General features: G+C 40.0%; 1 long non-coding RNA gene across 1 annotated transcript; it reads right to left on the bottom strand.

Annotated features, from left to right (window-relative positions):
* Positions 1-414: 414 nt before the first annotated feature.
* Positions 415-9,074, bottom strand: LOC143162161 (uncharacterized). Its single transcript, XR_012995650.1, has 3 exons — positions 8,851-9,074; positions 6,951-7,093; positions 415-1,755 (listed from the first exon to the last, which is right to left on the bottom strand). It is a non-coding gene; the product is annotated as an uncharacterized LOC143162161 (long non-coding RNA).
* Positions 9,075-9,337: the final 263 nt, after the last annotated feature.

Genomic DNA, 9,337 nt, shown 5'->3' with positions numbered 1-9,337 from the left:
TTACGTATTAGACATATGGCAAGAACCACTCCATGCACTAAAAGGGAACACTGACTACTTTTCATATCGCTTTCCACCCCACCTCCAGCACCCTTAGCAGGGGCTGTTCATAGCAACTCTTAAACAAGTTTTGAGAAATCCCCTATAAATCGCAAGGGATTATGGCTAGCAGGTAACCAGCATGGGTAGGCAGCTGCCTGCAACAGTCGCTAGCCGAAGCATGGCTCCTCTCAAGAGTAAGGAGTTGTGTGGCAGATTTTTCCCACCTCAGCACATCCCTATGCTTCAAGGCTATTTATTGTGACCTGTCAAGTGTAATTTCAAAGGTGTAAACAATTTTACCTGTCTCTTCAGACGGGTAGCAGGCAATGCTGTTACCATAAGTCGGCAGACGAAGAACTCTCTAAGACTCAGTTGGAGTTTTAGAAAGCAGGCATTCTTTATTGCGGCACCGGGTGCTAGGTGGAATTTCCACAAATCAAGCACACCTATGTTGAGATCACCGTTACAGTTATACACAAAAATTACAAGGTAGTACACTCCCAGTTACAATGATTGGTTAGTGATTTACATATAATTATAATATCTGTTGTGTCATTCTCTTCTGTTACTACGCTTGCGCAGGGGAAGGGTCTTCACCTGGGCAAGGGTCTTCTTGACCTGTGGGTGTGTTTTTCAGTATTATAATGAAGGCAGTTCACTTCAGGACACCTCAAAAGTAAGTTTTGTTGCCAAGTTGGCCAGCTAGATACCTACCTTGCCAGGTTGTCAAATAACCCATCCTATATATAATAGAACCTAGGTGCTCTGGTTATGGTCTAGAGGGTCCAGAGAATAGGGACTTCAAGCAACACAGCCTCAGATAACAAGTAACACAGCAACCCATACATAATGCTAACATAGAGGCTAACTTCTTGAAATCAAGATGTTCTTATAGTTGATTATTTCACAACCAAACATACAAGGATTCAGTAAAACTTAAGATAATCTTCAACATTTCCCTCCTTTGAAAGTTTTGAAAATCATTTCAATACTTTCATTCTAACATTTATTTTTAAATTAGTGAGAATCATTATGTTTTAGTCGGAATCTTCAGAACTGTTTCTTGTTCATCTTGTTGTCTGGCCACTGCTTGGATGATCATTTGATTAAATGCAGTCTTACTGTTTATTTGCCTTTTTAAACAATAGTAAATCAAAATAATTGTTAAAAGATTATCAACAAGACTAATGCAGTGCTAATCAGTGATTTTATCCATGAACTCAAATTCCATCCTAGTTCCTTGAAGATTTTCATCTCCTCAGGATTAAGGTTTGGAATTTGAGTAGAATTAAATCCCAATTTTAATAAATTTCCATGTTTTACTAATTCTCCAGCTGGTTCAAATTTCACTAGAAAATTGGCTCCCACTACCATCCAAACCAATATCCATTCCCATTTCTGAAAAGAATACACAAAATTAGACATATTTCAGAGTCAATTTTGAGGTCTTCTTATCCCTATTGATAATTTTCCACGATGGTGGGGCTTTCTTCACCCTGGTGTAGTGTATCCACGCTTCTAATTCAGCTATCTTGATGGCAGTGAAGGTAGTCAACAGTACTTGAAAAGGTCCTTTCCAACATTCCTGAAGGGGTTCAGAAGTCCATGTTTTCATGTAAACATAATCTCCTGGTTGGAAATCATGTACTGGATTCTCCAAAGACAAAGGCCTGTTCCAAACAACTACACTCCAAAACGCAGTTAAAGTTTTTCCTAGGGAAAATAGTTAGTTATATATATGTTTTCCTTTTATATATACATTCAAATTTGGTTCTGGAGATTCATACGGTTTTCCGTATAACAACTCATACGGACTAATTAAGGTTCCACCCTTAGGTTGAATCCAAATTTGCAAAAGAGCCAATGGGGGTGCCTGAGGCCATTTCAAATTAGTTTCCTGACTTTTTACTTGACAGATTTTACTAATCTGTCTTTTTAATGTTTGATTCATTCTTTCTACTTAACCACTGGATTATGGCCTCCAAGGTGTACGTAAGTTCCAGGTAATTCCCAACATTTTACTAATGCCCTGCACCACTTCTGCAATCAAATGTGGACCTCTATCTGAAGATATTCCAATAGGTACTCCAAATCTTGGGATAATTTCCTGCAATAGCCACTTAATAGCTTCTTTTGCTTGATTGGTCCGACAGGGAAAGGCTTCTGGCCATCCTGTAAAAGCATCAACCCCTACCAAAATGTACCGATACCCATTTTGGTAAGGTAATTCTGAAAAATCGATTTGCCAATAATCTCCTGGTTCCATTCCCGATTTCAATATTCCCATTTGAACCTTTTTCTTTACAACTGGGTTGTTTTTCAAACATATCTCACATTTTGCAGTTATCATTTTAGCCATTTTTAGCATTTTTACTGATACTATTTGTTTCCTTAAAAGTGCCACCAATGCTTCTGCTCCCCAATGACATTCCTTATGTTTTGTCTGTATTATTTCTCTCATTATTAGTGGTGGGAGTACTACTTGGCCTTGTGATGTTACCCACCATCCTACCAGATTCTTTTTTGCATCTAACAACTTACCTAATTTCTCGTCTTCCTCTGAATATTTAGGTTTCTCCCTTGGTAGAGCAATGGTTTTAGTAGGGATCAATGCCATTTGTAAGGCATCTCTTTTTGCAGTTCTCCTAGCTGTCCTGTCTGCCAATTTGTTTCCTATAATTTCTTTTGTATTTCCTGATTGATGTGCTTTACAGTGCATGATTGCCACCTTAATTGGTTTTTGGACTGCTTGTATTAATTTTAAGATTTCTTCTTTGTATTTAATACTCGTCCCCTGAGAGGATAATAATCTCCTTTCCTTCCACAGGAGTCCATGAACATGTACCACGCCAAAGGCATATTTTGAATCAGTCTAAATATTCACTTTCTTCCCTTCACTTAGCTCTAATGCCCTCATCAAGGCTATCAATTTTGCCCTTTGGGCTGAAGTTGTGCAGGGTAACGAATTTGCTTCTACAACAGAATTCTCAGTAGTCACCGCATATCCTGCATATCGGATCCTGTCCTCCACAAAACTGCTACCGTCCGTGTATAATTCCCAATCAGGATCCTCCAATGGACTATCCTTTAAGTCTTCTCGACTGGAATAGACATGTTCAATGGTCACCAAACAGTCATGTTCTATTTGTCCTTCTTCCTGCATGGCGTTCAAAAAGACTGCGGGGTTAATTAAGTTAGTAGTTTTCAAAATGACATCATCCTGTTCTGTCAAAATCACTTGATATTTCATCATTCTGCTAGGGGATAACCAATGACCCCCCTTTTGTTCTAGAACAGTGATTACCATGTGTGGTACATATACTGTTATTGTTCTTCCCAAAGTTAATTTCCAGGCTTCTTGTATTAACATCACTGTAGCGGCGACTGGTTAGAGACATGTAGGCCATCCTTTACTTACAGTGTCTAGTTGTTTGGAGAAATACCCAACCGGTCTTTTCCAGCTTCCCATTTTCTGAGTCAGCACCCCGAGGGCAAGTTGTTGCCTTTCATGAACAAATAACTGAAAATATTTGGTTAGATCTGGAATTCCCAATGCTGGTGCAGTCATTAAAGCCTGTTTTAAGTTCAGAAAGGCTTTTTGCTGTTCTGGGCCCCACACAAATGGTACAACCTTTTGGGCTTCATAAAGCGGCTATGCTATCAGACCGTAATTCATTATCCAAAGATGACACCATCCAGCCATTCCCAGAAATGCTCTTAATTCATGAACATTTCTAGGTTCGGGAATACTACAAATTGCTTCCTTACGGTCTGTTCCCAACTGTCGTTGCCCTTTCGAAATCTCAAAGCCCAGATATATTACAGTTTGGCTTGCTATCTGAGCCTTATTCCGAGAAACTTTGTACCCGTTCAGTCCAAGAAAGTTTAAAAGGTCTATTGTTACCTTGATGCAGGTCAGTCTTTCTTCTGTAGCAATCAAGATGTCATCCACGTATTGTAGAAGCAAATGTGCAGGTTTAGGTTCTGTATCACTTTGTTTCCACAGTTCCAGATCTTTCACCAACTGATTACCGAAGATCGTTGGACTATTCTTGAATCCTTGCGGCGGTCTTGTCCATGTTAGTTGTGTCTTTTGTCCTGTCTGTGGATTTTCCCACTCGAAAGCAAACAGCTTTCGTCTTTCCTTCTCCAGAGGTATACAAAAGAAAGCATCCTTTAAATCAAGCACTGTAAACCACTGATAAACCTCTCTTAATGCTGTTAAAAAATATATAGATGTATTTACAACTGCAGGATTTAACTATTTGATTTATAGCCCTTAAATCCTGAACTAATCTATATTCACCTGAAGGTTTTCTTACTGGTAAAACTGGGATATTATATTCTAACTCACATTCTTCAAAAATTCCAAACTTTAAAAATTTATCAATCAATTTCTTGATTCTTTGTCTAACCTCTGGGTTAATTAGATATTGCTTGATTCTCACTGGTTTTACCTGTTCTTTTAATTCTGTTTTTACAGGTTGTGCTGTTTTTGAGTTACCATCAATATTTCCCCTGTCTTTGATTCTGGTATTTTTAAAAGAATTTCTCCTTCTTCACACACTATTTGCGTATTTAATTTGGACAATAGATCTCGTCCTAGCAAGGGTATCGGACAGTCTGGCACATACAAAAATTCGTGTGTAATTACCTTATTTCCAAATTTCAAATCTAGGGGTTGAAGGAATGGCCTATTTTCCTGCTTCCCGGTCGCTCCAATTATACTAGCCATTTTATTTCCTAATTTTCCTTTGCAAGTATTCAAAACAGAATATGTTGCACCCATATCTACTAAAAATTCAACTTTATCATCTCCCAGTTTAATTATAACCAGAGGCTCAGCTGGGTTCCCCTCCAGTCCTCTTCAGTCGTCTAGGGTCATCATCCTTGCTGCTTCTCGCCGACCTGTCCTCAGTTGAGGACAACTCCTTTTCCAATGTCCATCTTCCCGACAATATGCACATTGATCTATCCTTAGAGGTGCATTAGGTTCCTGATTACCAAAGTTTCTAAAACCTCCTCTTCCTCTGGCCCGTCCTCTTCCTAGTACTGCATTACCTGTTAAAAGAGCTATTAATTTGCTCTCCCTACCTTTATCTTTCTTTTCTTTTCTTTATTCTTCTTCTTTCTCTTGATTGTTATAGACTTTCCATGTTACTTCAAGCATTTTATTTAAATTTTTAGAATCCTCTCCCTCTAACTTTTGGAGTTTCCTTTTTATATCGGGTGCTGATTGTCCCATAAAAATCAAAGCCAATTGTTGTTTTGTCTCTGTTTCCAATTTCAAATAAGTGTATTTTCTAGCAGTCTCCTTTAATTTTTCTAGGAATACAGAGGGAGATTCATTCTTATCTTGTTTTACCTCATATAATTTAGACCAATTTAAAGCTCTTGGGATTGCATGCTTTATTCCATATAGCACCCATTTTTGATATCGATTTAGCCTTCTTCTGTGTCCTATATTATTTGGGTCCCATTGGGGATCTCCCGAAGGGAAATTCTGCTCCAAAGTTCCAGGGAGAGTTTCATTCATATGTGCTGCCTCTGCTTGTGCTCTTGCTACTTTTAACACCATCTGTTTCTCAGTACTATCCAACAAATTATCCAGTATCACTTGTAAATCATTCCAATCAGGATCCTGAGTTCTAATAATTGTCTCTACCACTCTTCCTACTCTTTCCGGATCTTCTCTATATACCCCTGCTGCTTGTTTCCACGCCATCAAGTCTGTGATTGAAAACGTCACTTTCACATATACCGGCCCATTCTGTCCTACTCCCTGCCTTAAAGGAGCTAGCAATTGGGTTTGTTGTCTAGTCCTTCGAGAGACTGGAGTATGAACCTCTACTTCCTCTATCTCCCCCCACATTCCACTACTATCTGGTTCTGTTTCAACACTTCTTTCCCTTATATGTGAGGGAGGGAAATTCCATCCCTCCTGTGGGGGTGCTACTTCTAATTCTAACTCCATTTCATCCTCTTTTGGTACTCTACACCTAATGCACCTCTTTCCAATATCACAAGCCGAACAACTCTTTGTTTTCTTATTCTCCAAAGTTAAAGCCATTACCAAAGTATCTCGACTAATTAACTTACATTCATTCTGCCAATCCACTCGCTGCCTCAAATAAAAGAACAAATCTACATATGGTACTTCATTCCATTTGCCTTCTTTTCTACAGAACAACATTAACTGCAAAATAGTATTATAACTCAAAGTTCCGTTCTTTGGCCATTTTTCCTGATCCTCCAAAACATACAAAGGCCACCAATGGTTACAATATTCAATCATCTGGCTTTTGTGCAAATCATCATGTAAATCACCCCAATGTGCTAACAAACCCCAACAGCGAGGTTTTTGGTATCTTTTCATCCGTTGCTAAATTTCCAACACTTTTACTCTTAAACAGTTTTACCAATCCTGATGCCATTACAATAAATATTCAAAGGTAATTATAAAATTATAATTACCAAATAACTATATATGTATTATATTTTATATATATATCAATATTAGTGTGTATATATATATAGGGCTAGCCCGTTATATAACCAAACAAAGTCTAACCTCAAAAGTAATTACCGACAAAGTCTAACCCAGCAATAGCTTTTGCTTATGACTTACAGGCAGACACCTAGGCTTCCAACTGCAAAACGGGTACCCTTCTCAGCCCCAACCCTGCGTAGCTTTTGCTGTGCCTTACAGGCAGGCTTTTCAACTGCAAAATACTCGGAGGTAGCTACCGACAAAGTCCAACCCAGCAATAGCTTTCGCTTATGACTTACAGGCAGACACCTAGGCTTCCAACTGCAAAACGGGTACCCTTTTAGCCCCAATCTTACAGGCAGGCAGGCTTTTTCAACTGCAAAATATTCAAGTTTTGAAAGAATGCCTTAATACTTACAAAACAGTGTTCTTTGCTCAGGGGCTCTTTGGTCCGGGGATCAGAAGGAATCCTCTCCGAGAATCCCTCGGTGCCGGCTGAGGTTCTGCGATCCCAGGATCTGTCAAGGCTCAAGAGCAGTGTCCCGTCTGGGTCGCCAAAATCTGTTACCGTAAGTCGGCAGATGAAGAACTCTCTAAGACTCAGTTGGAGTTTTAGAAAGCAGGCATTCTTTATTGCGGCACCGGGTGCTAGGTGGAATTTCCACAAATCAAGCACACCTATGTTGAGATCACCGTTACAGTTATACACAAAAATTACAAGGTAGTACACTCCCAGTTACAATGATTGGTTAGTGATTTACATATAATTATAATATCTGTTGTGTCATTCTCTTCTGTTACTACGCTTGCGCAGGGGAAGGGTCTTCACCTGGGCAAGGGTCTTCTTGACCTGTGGGTGTGTTTTTCAGTATTATAATGAAGGCAGTTCACTTCAGGACACCTCAAAAGTAAGTTTTGTTGCCAAGTTGGCCAGCTAGATACCTACCTTGCCAGGTTGTCAAATAACCCATCCTATATATAATAGAACCTAGGTGCTCTGGTTATGGTCTAGAGGGTCCAGAGAATAGGGACTTCAAGCAACACAGCCTCAGATAACAAGTAACACAGCAACCCATACATAATGCTAACATAGAGGCTAACTTCTTGAAATCAAGATGTTCTTATAGTTGATTATTTCACAACCAAACATACAAGGATTCAGTAAAACTTAAGATAATCTTCAACAATGCTGTAGGAAAGCCTTTCTTGTGATTCACACTTGTATTCTTTTTGTAATTTAATCCTACAATACTTAAAATGTTTATTGTAGTCAGTAGTTCTTTTCCCTCCTCAGTCTTTAGCACATGCTGATGTTCACCATCGCTTATCATCTGGGAGCCATTCATATTAAGCTTGTTTAATGTTTCCAAGCCAATCTCTGGAGTGTTTTAGCAATGTTAATAATTAATACAGGAAGACTAGCATTTTAGAAGCCTGAAGTAGTTCACGGCAGGCTCGGTTTTGAACCTCAGTGTAAATGATCTGTTCATCATTACAACTCCACCAATCCTCAAAATATTTCTTAACTCTCTATCAGTGTAACAGTGAGGAGCCCAATCTTTTTTCATTAACAAAGGCACAACCCTTCCTCCTCTCAAAACTGACAAAATGATCTTTTAATGCTCCATTGCAGTGGTGACAAACCTTCCCTGTATGATCATGAACGGGCTACCCTGGGTCTTCAGGCTACCGTGGGTCTTTGGGCTTCAGGAGTTGAACTCTAGTTCATCTTATTGCATCAGTTCATGACATTACTGCAGGCACAGAAAAGGAGAAACAGCAAATACCAGGATGCTTAGAAAAAGCATTTCCATTCCAAGCCAGCCTCTGTGATTAACTTCTTACCCATGTTTTCTAGGAGAATCATCATGCAAAAAAAGGATTACACATCTAACAGCACATGTATGGTGAACAATTTTGAGAATATAATTTGTTGTGACCTCTGAATGGACCAAGTATTTTGAATTCATTCTGCTTACCGTGGTTTCAGATGTTTCTTCTTGAAACAAATAGGCTTTTAAAAATAGAAGAGCCCCAGCCTATTTCTGAAGCTCTGTATCTGCTAGCCACTGACAAGGGCCAGGCTGGCTTACTCAGCGAGAGGCAGCATGCCCACCTCTCTCAAAGCGGGCTGGGGGCTCCCCAGACCAACACTCAGCATTTCGGAGCCCTACTCAAAGGAGCACAGTGAGGAGATCCGCTCTGCAAGAGCAGGGTCAGGACCCCAGGTGGTCTCTGATCGGTGAGCTCATTTATAGCAATACCAGCTAAACCAAAATAGTTATATCCCAAAAGCAAGGCATGCTATATATACTCACACACAAGTGACTGGTTCCTTTGAAGCTGGCAGTGCAGAGAGACAAGTTGTCTGTCCTACAGCTGGTCCAGGAGCCAAAATCACTTAGGCAAGGTCATAACGAAAGCCACATTTCTATGACCATTAATTCTGGGTTCTGCATGCCCATCACCAGTTGTCTAAATCTGACCATAACCTCACTTCTGTCCAGCTAGCCAGAGCTCACAATAGACACAGTTTTGGCTTTGCAACAGCATCGAGACGACGGGCGATGCTCTCGGAAAGCCTGGCGATACAGAGGCAGCCCATCAGAGCCTATATATAGAGCAGTTTGCAGAAGCAGAGGGTTTACATCAGGTCAGCAGTGGCCTGTGGCCACTGTGGGCTTTCAGCGCAGCCCAGAGCCCTAAAACCACCAGACCACGGTGGACAACAGGACAACAGCAGGATTCAGATGCTATCAAATATGCATCCCATACTTTCTAAAATGCCTGCATACGAATGCACAT

This window comes from Aptenodytes patagonicus, chromosome 6 (assembly GCF_965638725.1).
Source record: "Aptenodytes patagonicus chromosome 6, bAptPat1.pri.cur, whole genome shotgun sequence".
NCBI lineage: Eukaryota > Metazoa > Chordata > Aves > Sphenisciformes > Spheniscidae > Aptenodytes > Aptenodytes patagonicus.
Note: the sequence above shows the minus strand (reverse complement) of the source record. Positions and strands in the feature narration are given on the sequence as shown.